The sequence below is a fragment of the Oncorhynchus mykiss genome, chromosome 8 (genome assembly GCF_013265735.2).
Source record: "Oncorhynchus mykiss isolate Arlee chromosome 8, USDA_OmykA_1.1, whole genome shotgun sequence".
Classification (NCBI taxonomy): Eukaryota; Metazoa; Chordata; class Actinopteri; order Salmoniformes; family Salmonidae; genus Oncorhynchus; species Oncorhynchus mykiss.
In genome coordinates, this window is record NC_048572.1 from 52,662,854 (window position 1) to 52,675,414 (window position 12,561).

Here is a 12,561-nt window from a genome sequence, read left to right on the forward strand (position 1 = left end):
TTCCAAACTTCTTCTATTTAAGAGTGATGGAAGCCACTCTGTTCTTGGGTACCTTCAATGCTGCAGAAATGACCAATCATTTGAATTTACCACAGGTGGACTCCAATCAAGTTGAAGAAACATCTCAAGGATGATCAATGGAAACAGGATGGACCTGGGCTCAATTTCCAGCCTCATAGCAAAGGGTCTGAAAATGTATGTAAATAAGGTATTTTTAAAATATTTTTTTCATTAATAAAAACTATATGTTATCGCTTTGTCATTATGTGGTATTGTGTGTAGATAGATTTGATTTTATTTCATCCATTTTAGTATAAGGCGGTAACGAAACAAAATGTGGAAAAAAGTAAGGGGTCTGAAAACTTTCCGAATGCACTGTACCTATGCAGGCTAGCTTCTTTTCCTTTGCTAGCCAGCCAACTAAATCTATCACACAATCACATCAAGCAGCTGAAATGACAGAAAACGATCTACATTTTTGTTTGTTTTACCTTGGATTATATTGCCATTTCTTTGGATATATCCATATTCTTTGGATATATATTCAACTCACGGAAACCCAATGAGTTGAATACTAAGGGTGTGGCTGACTTTGGCTGGGTGGGACATTTATCGCTCTCAGAACCTAATGATATCAGAAATTACTTAGTCAATTAATTAAACAATAAGGCTTGAGAAGCCGGGAATTATTGTGTGCAGCGGCTCTTGGAAGAGGCTTGGTGGTTCAAAACTTCTTCCATTTAAGAGTGATGGAAGCCACTGTGTTCTTGGGTACCTTCAATGCTGCAGAAATGACCAATCATTTGAATTTACCACAGGTGGACTCCAATCAAGTTGAAGAAACATCTCAAGGATGATCAATGGAAACAGGATGGACCTGAGCTCAATTTCCAGCCTCATAGCAAAGGGTCTGAAAACGTACGTAAATAAGGTATTTTTAAAATATTTAATGGGTATTATGGCTCTTTCTGTGGTACTAAATTTGGGATATTATGTGTGGTAGACATGAGAAGCCGGGAATTATCGAGTGCCGCCGGAACTTGGAAGAGGCTTGGTGGTTCCAAACTTCTTCTATTTAAGAGTGATGGAAGCCACTCTGTTCTTGGGTACCTTCAATGCTGCAGAAATGACCAATCATTTGAATTTACCACAGGTGGACTCCAATCAAGTTGAAGAAACATCTCAAGGATGATCAATGGAAACAGGATGGACCTGAGCTCAATTTCCAACCTCATAGCAAAGGGTCTGAAAATGTATGTAAATAAGGTATTTTTAAAATATTTTTTCATTAATAAAAACTATATGTTATCGCTTTGTCATTATGTGGGATTGTGTGTAGATAGATTTTATTTTATTTCATCCATTTTAGTATAAGGCTGTAACGTAACAAAATGTGGAAAAAAGTAAGGGGTCTGAAAACTTTCCGAATGCACTGTACCTATGCAGGCTAGCTTCTTTTCCTTTGCTAGCCAGCCAACTAAATCTATCACACAATCACATCAAGCAGCTGAAATGACAGAAAACAATCTACATTTTTGTTTGTTTTACCTTGGATTATATTGCCATTTCTTTGGATATATCCATTACAATGACCCTGATAAATGAATTTGCCTTGCTCAGAGAAGCTGTCAGTCTGGTCACATTCATACAGATCGCATGGTGGAGGTCCCCAAAAAAAACGGCAACATTGATCCACAGGTCGGAGAGGTAGACAGCAAGGTTTAGACAAACCTCAACTGTTTCAAACCAAATGCTAGCCTCTGGGCATTGGGAAACATTGAATATTACAAAATGTTTCCACCCGGTTTCGAACCGGGGACCTTTCGCGTGTGAGGCGAACGTGATAACCACTACACTACGGAAACCGAATGATTGGAAAACTAAGGGTGTGACTGACTTTCGCGTGTGAGGCGAACGTGATAACCAATACACTACTGAAACTAAATTCTGAATAGCAAATACTGAGAAGTGCGAAGGACCAATCTGTTAAAATGTGTTTCCGCCCGGTCTCGAACCGGGGACCTTTCGCGTGTGAGGCGAACGTGATAACCACTACACTACGGAAACCGAATGATTGGAAAACTAAGGGTGTGACTGACTTTGGCTGGGTGGGACATTTATCGCTCTCAGAACCTAATGATATCAGAAATTACTTAGTCAATTAATTAAACAATAAGGCTTGAGAAGCCGGGAATTATTGTGTGCAGCGGCTCTTGGAAGAGGCTTGGTGGTTCAAAACTTCTTCCATTTAAGAGTGATGGAAGCCACTGTGTTCTTGGGTACCTTCAATGCTGCAGAAATGACCAATCATTTGAATTTACCACAGGTGGACTCCAATCAAGTTGAAGAAACATCTCAAGGATGATCAATGGAAACAGGATGGACCTGAGCTCAATTTCCAGCCTCATAGCAAAGGGTCTGAAAACGTACGTAAATAAGGTATTTTTAAAATATTTAATGGGTATTATGGCTCTTTCTGTGGTACTAAATTTGGAATATTATGTGTGGTAGACATGAGAAGCCTGGAATTATCGTGTGCCGCCGGAACTTGGAAGAGGCTTGGTGGTTCCAAACTTCTTCTATTTAAGAGTGATGGAAGCCACTCTGTTCTTGGGTACCTTCAATGCTGCAGAAATGACCAATCATTTGAATTTACCACAGGTGGACTCCAATCAAGTTGAAGAAACATCTCAAGGATGATCAATGGAAACAGGATGGACCTGAGCTCAATTTCCAACCTCATAGCAAAGGGTCTGAAAATGTATGTAAATAAGGTATTTTTAAAATATTTTTTCATTAATAAAAACTATATGTTATCGCTTTGTCATTATGTGGGATTGTGTGTAGATAGATTTTATTTTATTTAATCAATTTTAGTATAAGGCTGTAACGTAACAAAATGTGGAAAAAAGTAAGGGGTCTGAAAACTTTCCGAATGCACTGTACCTTTGCAGGCTAGCTTCTTTTCCTTTGCTAGCCAGCCAACTAAATCTATCACACAATCACATCAAGCAGCTGAAATGACAGAAAACAATCTACATTTTTGTTTGTTTTACCTTGGATTATATTGCCATTTCTTTGGATATATCCATTACAATGACCCTGATAAATGAATTTGCCTGGCTCAGAGAAGCTGTCAGTCTGGTCACATTCATACAGATCGCATGGTGGAGGTCCCCAAAAAAACGGCAACATTGATCCACAGGTCGGAGAGGTAGACAGCAAGGTTTAGACAAACCTCAACTGTTTCAAACCAAATGCTAGCCTCTGGGCATTGGGAAATATTGAATATTACAAAATGTTTCCGCCCGGTTTCGAACCTGGGATAACCACTACACTACGGAAACCGAATGATTGGAAAACTAAGGGTGTGACTGACTTTCGCGTGTGAGGCGAACGTGATAATCAATACACTACTGAAACTAAAGCCTGAATAGCAAATACTGAGAAGTGCGAAGGACCAATTTGTTAAAATGTGTTTCCGCCCGGTCTCGAACCGGGGACCTTTCGCGTGTTAGGCGAACGTGATAACCACTACACTACGGAAACCCATTGAGTGGAGTACTAAGGGTGTGGCTGACTTTGGCTGGGTGGGACATTTATCGCTCTCAGAACCTAATGATATCAGAAATTACTTAGTCAATTAATTAAACAATAAGGCTTGAGAAGCCGGGAATTATTGTGTGCAGCGGCTCTTGGAAGAGGCTTGGTGGTTCAAAACTTCTTCCATTTAAGAGTGATGGAAGCCACTGTGTTCTTGGGTACCTTCAATGCTGCAGAAATGACCAATCATTTGAATTTACCACAGGTGGACTCCAATCAAGTTGAAGAAACATCTCAAGGATGATCAATGGAAACAGGATGGACCTGAGCTCAATTTCCAGCCTCATAGCAAAGGGTCTGAAAACGTACGTAAATAAGGTATTTTTAAAATATTTAATGGGTATTATGGCTCTTTCTGTGGTACTCAATTTGGGATATTATGTGAGGTAGACATGAGAAGCCGGGAATTATCGTGTGCAGCCGGAACTTGGAAGAGGCTTGGTGGTTCCAAACTTCTTCTATTTAAGAGTGATGGAAGCCACTGTGTTCTTGGGTACCTTCAATGCTGCAGAAATGACCAATCATTTGAATTTACCACAGGTGGACCCCAATCAAGTTGAAGAAACATCTCAAGGATGATCAATGGAAACAGGATGGACCTGAGCTCAATTTCCAGCCTCATAGCAAAGGGTCTGAAAATGTATGTAAATAAGGTATTTTTAAAATATTTTTTTCATTAATAAAAACTATATGTTATCGCTTTGTCATTATGTGGTATTGTGTGTAGATAGATTTTATTTTATTTCATCCATTTTAGTATAAGGCTGTAACGTAACAAAATGTGGAAAAAAGTAAGGGGTCTGAAAACTTTCCGAATGCACTGTACCTATGCAGGCTAGCTTCTTTTCCTTTGCTAGCCAGCCAACTAAATCTATCACACAATCACATCAAGCAGCTGAAATGACAGAAAACAATCTACATTTTTGTTTGTTTTACCTTGGATTATATTGCCATTTCTTTGGATATATCCATTACAATGACCCTGATAAATGAATTTGCCTTGCTCAGAGAAGCTGTCAGTCTGGTCACATTCATACAGATCGCATGGTGGAGGTCCCCAAAAAAAACGGCAACATTGATCCACAGGTCGGAGAGGTAGACAGCAAGGTTTAGACAAACCTCAACTGTTTCAAACCAAATGCTAGCCTCTGGGCATTGGGAAATATTGAATATTACAAAATGTTTCCGCCCGGTTTCGAACAGGGGACCTTTCGCGTGCGAAGCGAACGTGACAACCACTACACTACTGAAACTAAAGTCTGAATAGCAAATACTGAGAAGTGCGAAGGACCAATTTGTAAAAATGTTTTTCCGCCCGGTCTCGAACCGGGGACCTTTCGCGTGTTAGGCGAACGTGATAACCACTACACTACGGAAACCCAATGAGTTGAATACTAAGGGTGTGGCTGACTTTGGCTGGGTGGGACATTTATCGCTCTCAGAACCTAATGATATCAGAAATTACTTAGTCAATTAATTAAACAATAAGGCTTGAGAAGCCGGGAATTATTGTGTGCAGCGGCTCTTGGAAGAGGCTTGGTGGTTCAAAACTTCTTCCATTTAAGAGTGATGGAAGCCACTGTGTTCTTGGGTACCTTCAATGCTGCAGAAATGACCAATCATTTGAATTTACCACAGGTGGACTCCAATCAAGTTGAAGAAACATCTCAAGGATGATCAATGGAAACAGGATGGACCTGAGCTCAATTTCCAGCCTCATAGCAAAGGGTCTGAAAACGTACGTAAATAAGGTATTTTTAAAATATTTAATGGGTATTATGGCTCTTTCTGTGGTACTAAATTTGGAATATTATGTGTGGTAGACATGAGAAGCCTGGAATTATCGTGTGCCGCCGGAACTTGGAAGAGGCTTGGTGGTTCCAAACTTCTTCTATTTAAGAGTGATGGAAGCCACTGTGTTCTTGGGTACCTTCAATGCTGCAGAAATGACCAATCATTTGAATTTACCACAGGTGGACTCCAATCAAGTTGAAGAAACATCTCAAGGATGATCAATGGAAACAGGATGGACCTGAGCTCATTTTCCAACCTCATAGCAAAGGGTCTGAAAATGTATGTAAATAAGGTATTTTTAAAATATTTTTTCATTAATAAAAACTATATGTTATCGCTTTGTCATTATGTGGGATTGTGTGTAGATAGATTTTATTTTATTTAATCAATTTTAGTATAAGGCTGTAACGTAACAAAATGTGGAAAAAAGTAAGGGGTCTGAAAACTTTCCGAATGCACTGTACCTTTGCAGACTAGCTTCTTTTCCTTTGCTAGCCAGCCAACTAAATCTATCACACAATCACATCAAGCAGCTGAAATGACAGAAAACAATCTACATTTTTGTTTGTTTTACCTTGGATTATATTGCCATTTCTTTGGATATATCCATTACAATGACCCTGATAAATGAATTTGCCTGGCTCAGAGAAGCTGTCAGTCTGGTCACATTCATACAGATCGCATGGTGGAGGTCCCCAAAAAAACGGCAACATTGATCCACAGGTCGGAGAGGTAGACAGCAAGGTTTAGACAAACCTCAACTGTTTCAAACCAAATGCTAGCCTCTGGGCATTGGGAAATATTGAATATTACAAAATGTTTCCGCCCGGTTTCGAACCTGGGATAACCACTACACTACGGAAACCGAATGATTGGAAAACTAAGGGTGTGACTGACTTTCGCGTGTGAGGCGAACGTGATAATCAATACACTACTGAAACTAAAGCCTGAATAGCAAATACGCGAAGGTGCGAAGGACCAATTTGTTAAAATGTGTTTCCGCCCGGTCTCGAACCGGGGACCTTTCGCGTGTTAGGCGAACGTGATAACCACTACACTACGGAAACCCATTGAGTGGAGTACTAAGGGTGTGGCTGACTTTGGCTGGGTGGGACATTTATCGCTCTCAGAACCTAATGAAATCAGAAATTACTTAGTCAATTAATTAAACAATAAGGCTTGAGAAGCCGGGAATCATTGTGTGCAGCGGCTCTTGGAAGAGGCTTGGTGGTTCAAAACTTCTTCCATTTAAGAGTGATGGAAGCCACTGTGTTCTTGGGTGCCTTCAATGCTGCAGAAATGACTAATCATTTGAATTTACCACAGGTGGACTCCAATCAAGTTGAAGAAACATCTCAAGGATGATCAATGGAAACAGGATGGACCTGAGCTCAATTTCCAGCCTCATAGCAAAGGGTCTGAAAACGTACGTAAATAAGGTATTTTTAAAATATTTAATGGGTATTATGGCTCTTTCTGTGGTACTAAATTTGGAATATTATGTGTGGTAGACATGAGAAGCCTGGAATTATCGTGTGCCGCCGGAACTTGGAAGAGGCTTGGTGGTTCCAAACTTCTTCTATTTAAGAGTGATGGAAGCCACTCTGTTCTTGGGTACCTTCAATGCTGCAGAAATGACCAATCATTTGAATTTACCACAGGTGGACTCCAATCAAGTTGAAGAAACATCTCAAGGATGATCAATGGAAACAGGATGGACCTGAGCTCATTTTCCAACCTCATAGCAAAGGGTCTGAAAATGTATGTAAATAAGGTATTTTTAAAATATTTTTTCATTAATAAAAACTATATGTTATCGCTTTGTCATTATGTGGGATTGTGTGTAGATAGATTTTATTTTATTTAATCAATTTTAGTATAAGGCTGTAACGTAACAAAATGTGGAAAAAAGTAAGGGGTCTGAAAACTTTCCGAATGCACTGTACCTTTGCAGACTAGCTTCTTTTCCTTTGCTAGCCAGCCAACTAAATCTATCACACAATCACATCAAGCAGCTGAAATGACAGAAAACAATCTACATTTTTGTTTGTTTTACCTTGGATTATATTGCCATTTCTTTGGATATATCCATTACAATGACCCTGATAAATGAATTTGCCTGGCTCAGAGAAGCTGTCAGTCTGGTCACATTCATACAGATCGCATGGTGGAGGTCCCCAAAAAAACGGCAACATTGATCCACAGGTCGGAGAGGTAGACAGCAAGGTTTAGACAAACCTCAACTGTTTCAAACCAAATGCTAGCCTCTGGGCATTGGGAAATATTGAATATTACAAAATGTTTCCGCCCGGTTTCGAACCTGGGATAACCACTACACTACGGAAACCGAATGATTGGAAAACTAAGGGTGTGACTGACTTTCGCGTGTGAGGCGAACGTGATAATCAATACACTACTGAAACTAAAGCCTGAATAGCAAATACGCGAAGGTGCGAAGGACCAATTTGTTAAAATGTGTTTCCGCCCGGTCTCGAACCGGGGACCTTTCGCGTGTTAGGCGAACGTGATAACCACTACACTACGGAAACCCATTGAGTGGACTACTAAGGGTGTGGCTGACTTTGGCTGGGTGGGACATTTATCGCTCTCAGAACCTAATGAAATCAGAAATTACTTAGTCAATTAATTAAACAATAAGGCTTGAGAAGCCGGGAATCATTGTGTGCAGCGGCTCTTGGAAGAGGCTTGGTGGTTCAAAACTTCTTCCATTTAAGAGTGATGGAAGCCACTGTGTTCTTGGGTACCTTCAATGCTGCAGAAATGACCAATCATTTGAATTTACCACAGGTGGACTCCAATCAAGTTGAAGAAACATCTCAAGGATGATCAATGGAAACAGGATGGACCTGAGCTCAATTTCCAGCCACATAGCAAAGGGTCTGAAAACGTACGTAAATAAGGTATTTTTAAAATATTTAATGGGTATTATGGCTCTTTCTGTGGTACTCAATTTGGGATATTATGTGAGGTAGACATGAGAAGCCGGGAATTATCGTGTGCAGCCGGAACTTGGAAGAGGCTTGGTGGTTCCAAACTTCTTCTATTTAAGAGTGATGGAAGCCACTGTGTTCTTGGGTACCTTCAATGCTGCAGAAATGACCAATCATTTGAATTTACCACAGGTGGACTCCAATCAAGTTGAAGAAACATCTCAAGGATGATCAATGGAAACAGGATGGACCTGAGCTCAATTTCCAGCCTCATAGCAAAGGGTCTGAAAATGTATGTAAATAAGGTATTTTTAAAATATTTTTTTCATTAATAAAAACTATATGTTATCGCTTTGTCATTATGTGGTATTGTGTGTAGATAGATTTTATTTTATTTCATCCATTTTAGTATAAGGCTGTAACGTAACAAAATGTGGAAAAAAGTAAGGGGTCTGAAAACTTTCCGAATGCACTGTACCTATGCAGGCTAGCTTCTTTTCCTTTGCTAGCCAGCCAACTAAATCTATCACACAATCACATCAAGCAGCTGAAATGACAGAAAACGATCTACATTTTTGTTTGTTTTACCTTGGATTATATTGCCATTTCTTTGGATATATCCATTACAATGACCCTGATAAATGAATTTGCCTGGCTCAGAGAAGCTGTCAGTCTGGTCACATTCATACAGATCGCATGGTGGAGGTCCCCAAAAAAACGACAACATTGATCCACAGGTCGGAGAGGCAGACAGCAAGGTTTAGACAAACCTCAACTGTTTCAAACCAAATGCTAGCCTCTGGGGATTGGGAAATATTGAATATTACAAAATGTTTCCGCCCGGTTTCGAACCTGGGACCTTTCGCGTGTGAGGCGAACGTGATAACCACTACACTACGGAAACCGAATGATTGGAAAACTAAGGGTGTGACTGACTTTCGCGTGTGAGGCGAACGTGATAACCAATACACTACTGAAACTAAAGTCTGAATAGCAAATACTGAGAAGTGCGAATGACCAATTTGTTAAAATGTGTTTCCGCCCGGTCTCGAACCGGGGACCTTTCGCGTGTTAGGCGAACGTGATAACCACTACACTACGGAAACCCATTGAGTGGAGTACTAAGGGTGTGGCTGACTTTGGCTGGGTGGGACATTTATCGCTCTCAGAACCTAATGAAATCAGAAATTACTTAGTCAATTAATTAAACAATAAGGCTTGAGAAGCCGGGAATTATTGTGTGCAGCGGCTCTTGGAAGAGGCTTGGTGGTTCAAAACTTATTCCATTTAAGAGTGATGGAAGCCACTGTGTTCTTGGGTACCTTCAATGCTGCAGAAATGACCAATCATTTGAATTTACCACAGGTGGACTCCAATCAAGTTGAAGAAACATCTCAAGGATGATCAATGGAAACAGGATGGACCTGAGCTCAATTTCCAGCCTCATAGCAAAGGGTCTGAAAACGTACGTAAATAAGGTATTTTTAAAATATTTAATGGGTATTATGGCTCTTTCTGTGGAACTCAATTTGGGATATTATGTGAGGTAGACATGAGAAGCCGGGAATTATCGTGTGCAGCCGGAACTTGGAAGAGGCTTGGTGGTTCCAAACTTCTTCTATTTAAGAGTGATGGAAGCCACTGTGTTCTTGGGTACCTTCAATGCTGCAGAAATGACCAATCATTTGAATTTACCACAGGTGGACTCCAATCAAGTTGAAGAAACATCTCAAGGATGATCAATGGAAACAGGATGGACCTGAGCTCAATTTCCAGCCTCATAGCAAAGGGTCTGAAAATGTATGTAAATAAGGTATTTTTAAAATATTTTTTTCATTAATAAAAACTATATGCTATCGCTTTGTCATTATGTGGTATTGTGTGTGGATAGATTTTATTTTATTTCATCCATTTTAGTATAAGGCTGTAACGTAACAAAATGTGGAAAAAAGTAAGGGGTCTGAAAACTTTCTGAATGCACTGTACCTATGCAGGCTAGCTTCTTTTCCTTTGCTAGCCAGCCAACTAAATCTATCACACAATCACATCAAGCAGCTGAAATGACAGAAAACGATCTACATTTTTGTTTGTTTTACCTTGGATTATATTGCCATTTCTTTGGATATATCCATTACAATGACCCTGATAAATGAATTTGCCTGGCTCAGAGAAGCTGTCAGTCTGGTCACATTCATACAGATCACATGGTGGAGGTCCCCAAAAAAACGGCAACATTGATCCACAGGTCGGAGAGGTAGACAGCAAGGTTTAGACAAACCTCAACAGTTTCAAACCAAATGCTAGCCTTTTGGCATTGGGAAATATTGAATATTACAAAATGTTTCCGCCCGGATTCGAACCGGGGACCTTTCGCGTGTGAGGCAAACGTGATAACCACTACACTACGGAAACCGAACTTTTGGAAAACTAAGGGTGTGACTGACTTTCGCGTGTGAGGCGAACGTGATAACCAATACACTACTGAAACTAAAGTCTGAATAGCAAATACTGAGAAGTGCGAAGGACCAATTTGTTAAAATGTGTTTCCGCCCGGTCTCGAACCGGGGATCTTTCGCGTGTTAGGCGAACGTGATAACCACTACACTACGGAAACCCAATGAGTGGAGTACTAAGGGTGTGGCTGACTTTGGCTGGGTGGGACATTTATCGCTCTCAGAACCTAATGAAATCAGAAATTGCTTAGTCAATTAATTAAACAGTAAGGCTTGAGAAGCCGGGAATTATTGTGTGCAGCGGCTCTTGGAAGAGGCTTGGTGGTTCAAAACTTCTTCCATTTAAGAGTGATGGAAGCCACTGTGTTCTTGGGTACCTTCATTGCTGCAGAAATGACCAATCATTTGAATTTACCACAGGTGGACTCCAATCAAGTTGAAGAAACATCTCAAGGATGATCAATGGAAACAGGATGGACCTGAGCTCAATTTCCAGCCTCATAGCAAAGGGTCTGAAAACGTACGTAAATAAGGTATTTTTAAAATATTTAATGGGTATTATGGCTCTTTCTGTGGTACTCAATTTGGGATATTATGTGAGGTAGACATGAGAAGCCGGGAATTATCGTGTGCAGCCGGAACTTGGAAGAGGCTTGGTGGTTCCAAACTTCTTCTATTTAAGAGTGATGGAAGCCACTCTGTTCTTGGGTACCTTCAATGCTGCAGAAATGACCAATCATTTGAATTTACCACAGGTGGACTCCAATCAAGTTGAAGAAACATCTCAAGGATGATCAATGGAAACAGGATGGACCTGAGCTCAATTTCCAACCTCATAGCAAAGGGTCTGAAAATGTATGTAAATAAGGTATTTTTAAAATATTTTTTCATTAATAAAAACTATATGTTATCGCTTTGTCATTATGTGGGATTGTGTGTAGATAGATGTTATTTTATTTTATCCATTTTAGTATAAGGCTGTAACGTAACAAAATGTGGAAAAAAGTAAGGGGTCTGAAAACTTTCCGAATGCACTGTACCTATGCAGGCTAGCTTCTTTTCCTTTGCTAGCCAGCCAACTAAATCTATCACACAATCACATCAAGCAGCTGAAATGACAGAAAACAATCTACATTTTTGTTTGTTTTACCTTGGATTATATTGCCATTTCTTTGGATATATCCATTACAATGACCCTGATAAACGAATTTGCCTGGCTCAGAGAAGCTGTCAGTCTGGTCACATTCATACAGATCGCATGGTGGAGGTCCCCCAAAAAACGGCAACATTGATCCACAGGTCGGAGAGGTAGACAGCAAGGTTTAGACAAACCTCAACTGTTTCAAACCAAATGCTAGCCTCTGGGCATTGGGAAATACTGAATATTACCAAATGTTTCCGCCCGGTTTCGAACCGGGGACCTTTCGCGTGTGAGGCAAACGTGATAACCACTACACTACTGAAACTAAAGTCTGAATAGCAAATACTGAGAAGTGCGAAGGACCAATTTGTAAAAATGTGTTTCCGCCCAGTCTCGAACCGGGGACCTTTCGCGTGTTAGGCAAACGTGATAACCACTACACTACGGAAACCCAATGAGTTGAATACTAAGGGTGTGGCTGACTTTGGCTGGGTGGGACATTTATCGCTCTCAGAACCTAATGATATCAGAAATTACTTAGTCAATTAATTAAACAATAAGGCTTGAGAAGCCGGGAATTATTGTGTGCAGCGGCTCTTGGAAGAGGCTTGGTGGTTCA

At 40.3% G+C, this 12,561-nt stretch overlaps 11 non-coding genes across 11 annotated transcripts; all 11 read right to left on the reverse strand.

Moving 5' to 3' along the window:
* Window positions 1-1,792: 1,792 nt before the first annotated feature.
* On the reverse strand, window positions 1,793-1,865 carry trnav-cac. Its single transcript has one exon. It is a non-coding gene; the product is annotated as a tRNA-Val (tRNA).
* Window positions 1,866-1,994: 129 nt separating this feature from the next.
* On the reverse strand, window positions 1,995-2,067 carry trnav-cac. The gene has a single exon. It is a non-coding gene; the product is annotated as a tRNA-Val (tRNA).
* Window positions 2,068-3,476: 1,409 nt separating this feature from the next.
* Window positions 3,477-3,549, reverse strand: trnav-aac. Its single transcript has one exon. It is a non-coding gene; the product is annotated as a tRNA-Val (tRNA).
* A 1,358-nt stretch (window positions 3,550-4,907) lies between these two features.
* Window positions 4,908-4,982, reverse strand: trnav-aac. The gene has a single exon. It is a non-coding gene; the product is annotated as a tRNA-Val (tRNA).
* A 1,409-nt stretch (window positions 4,983-6,391) lies between these two features.
* trnav-aac lies at window positions 6,392-6,464 on the reverse strand. The gene has a single exon. It is a non-coding gene; the product is annotated as a tRNA-Val (tRNA).
* A 1,409-nt stretch (window positions 6,465-7,873) lies between these two features.
* Window positions 7,874-7,946, reverse strand: trnav-aac. Its single transcript has one exon. It is a non-coding gene; the product is annotated as a tRNA-Val (tRNA).
* A 1,233-nt stretch (window positions 7,947-9,179) lies between these two features.
* On the reverse strand, window positions 9,180-9,252 carry trnav-cac. The gene has a single exon. It is a non-coding gene; the product is annotated as a tRNA-Val (tRNA).
* A 129-nt stretch (window positions 9,253-9,381) lies between these two features.
* On the reverse strand, window positions 9,382-9,454 carry trnav-aac. The gene has a single exon. It is a non-coding gene; the product is annotated as a tRNA-Val (tRNA).
* Window positions 9,455-10,687: 1,233 nt separating this feature from the next.
* trnav-cac lies at window positions 10,688-10,760 on the reverse strand. Its single transcript has one exon. It is a non-coding gene; the product is annotated as a tRNA-Val (tRNA).
* A 129-nt stretch (window positions 10,761-10,889) lies between these two features.
* Window positions 10,890-10,962, reverse strand: trnav-aac. Its single transcript has one exon. It is a non-coding gene; the product is annotated as a tRNA-Val (tRNA).
* Window positions 10,963-12,320: 1,358 nt separating this feature from the next.
* Window positions 12,321-12,393, reverse strand: trnav-aac. The gene has a single exon. It is a non-coding gene; the product is annotated as a tRNA-Val (tRNA).
* Window positions 12,394-12,561: the final 168 nt, after the last annotated feature.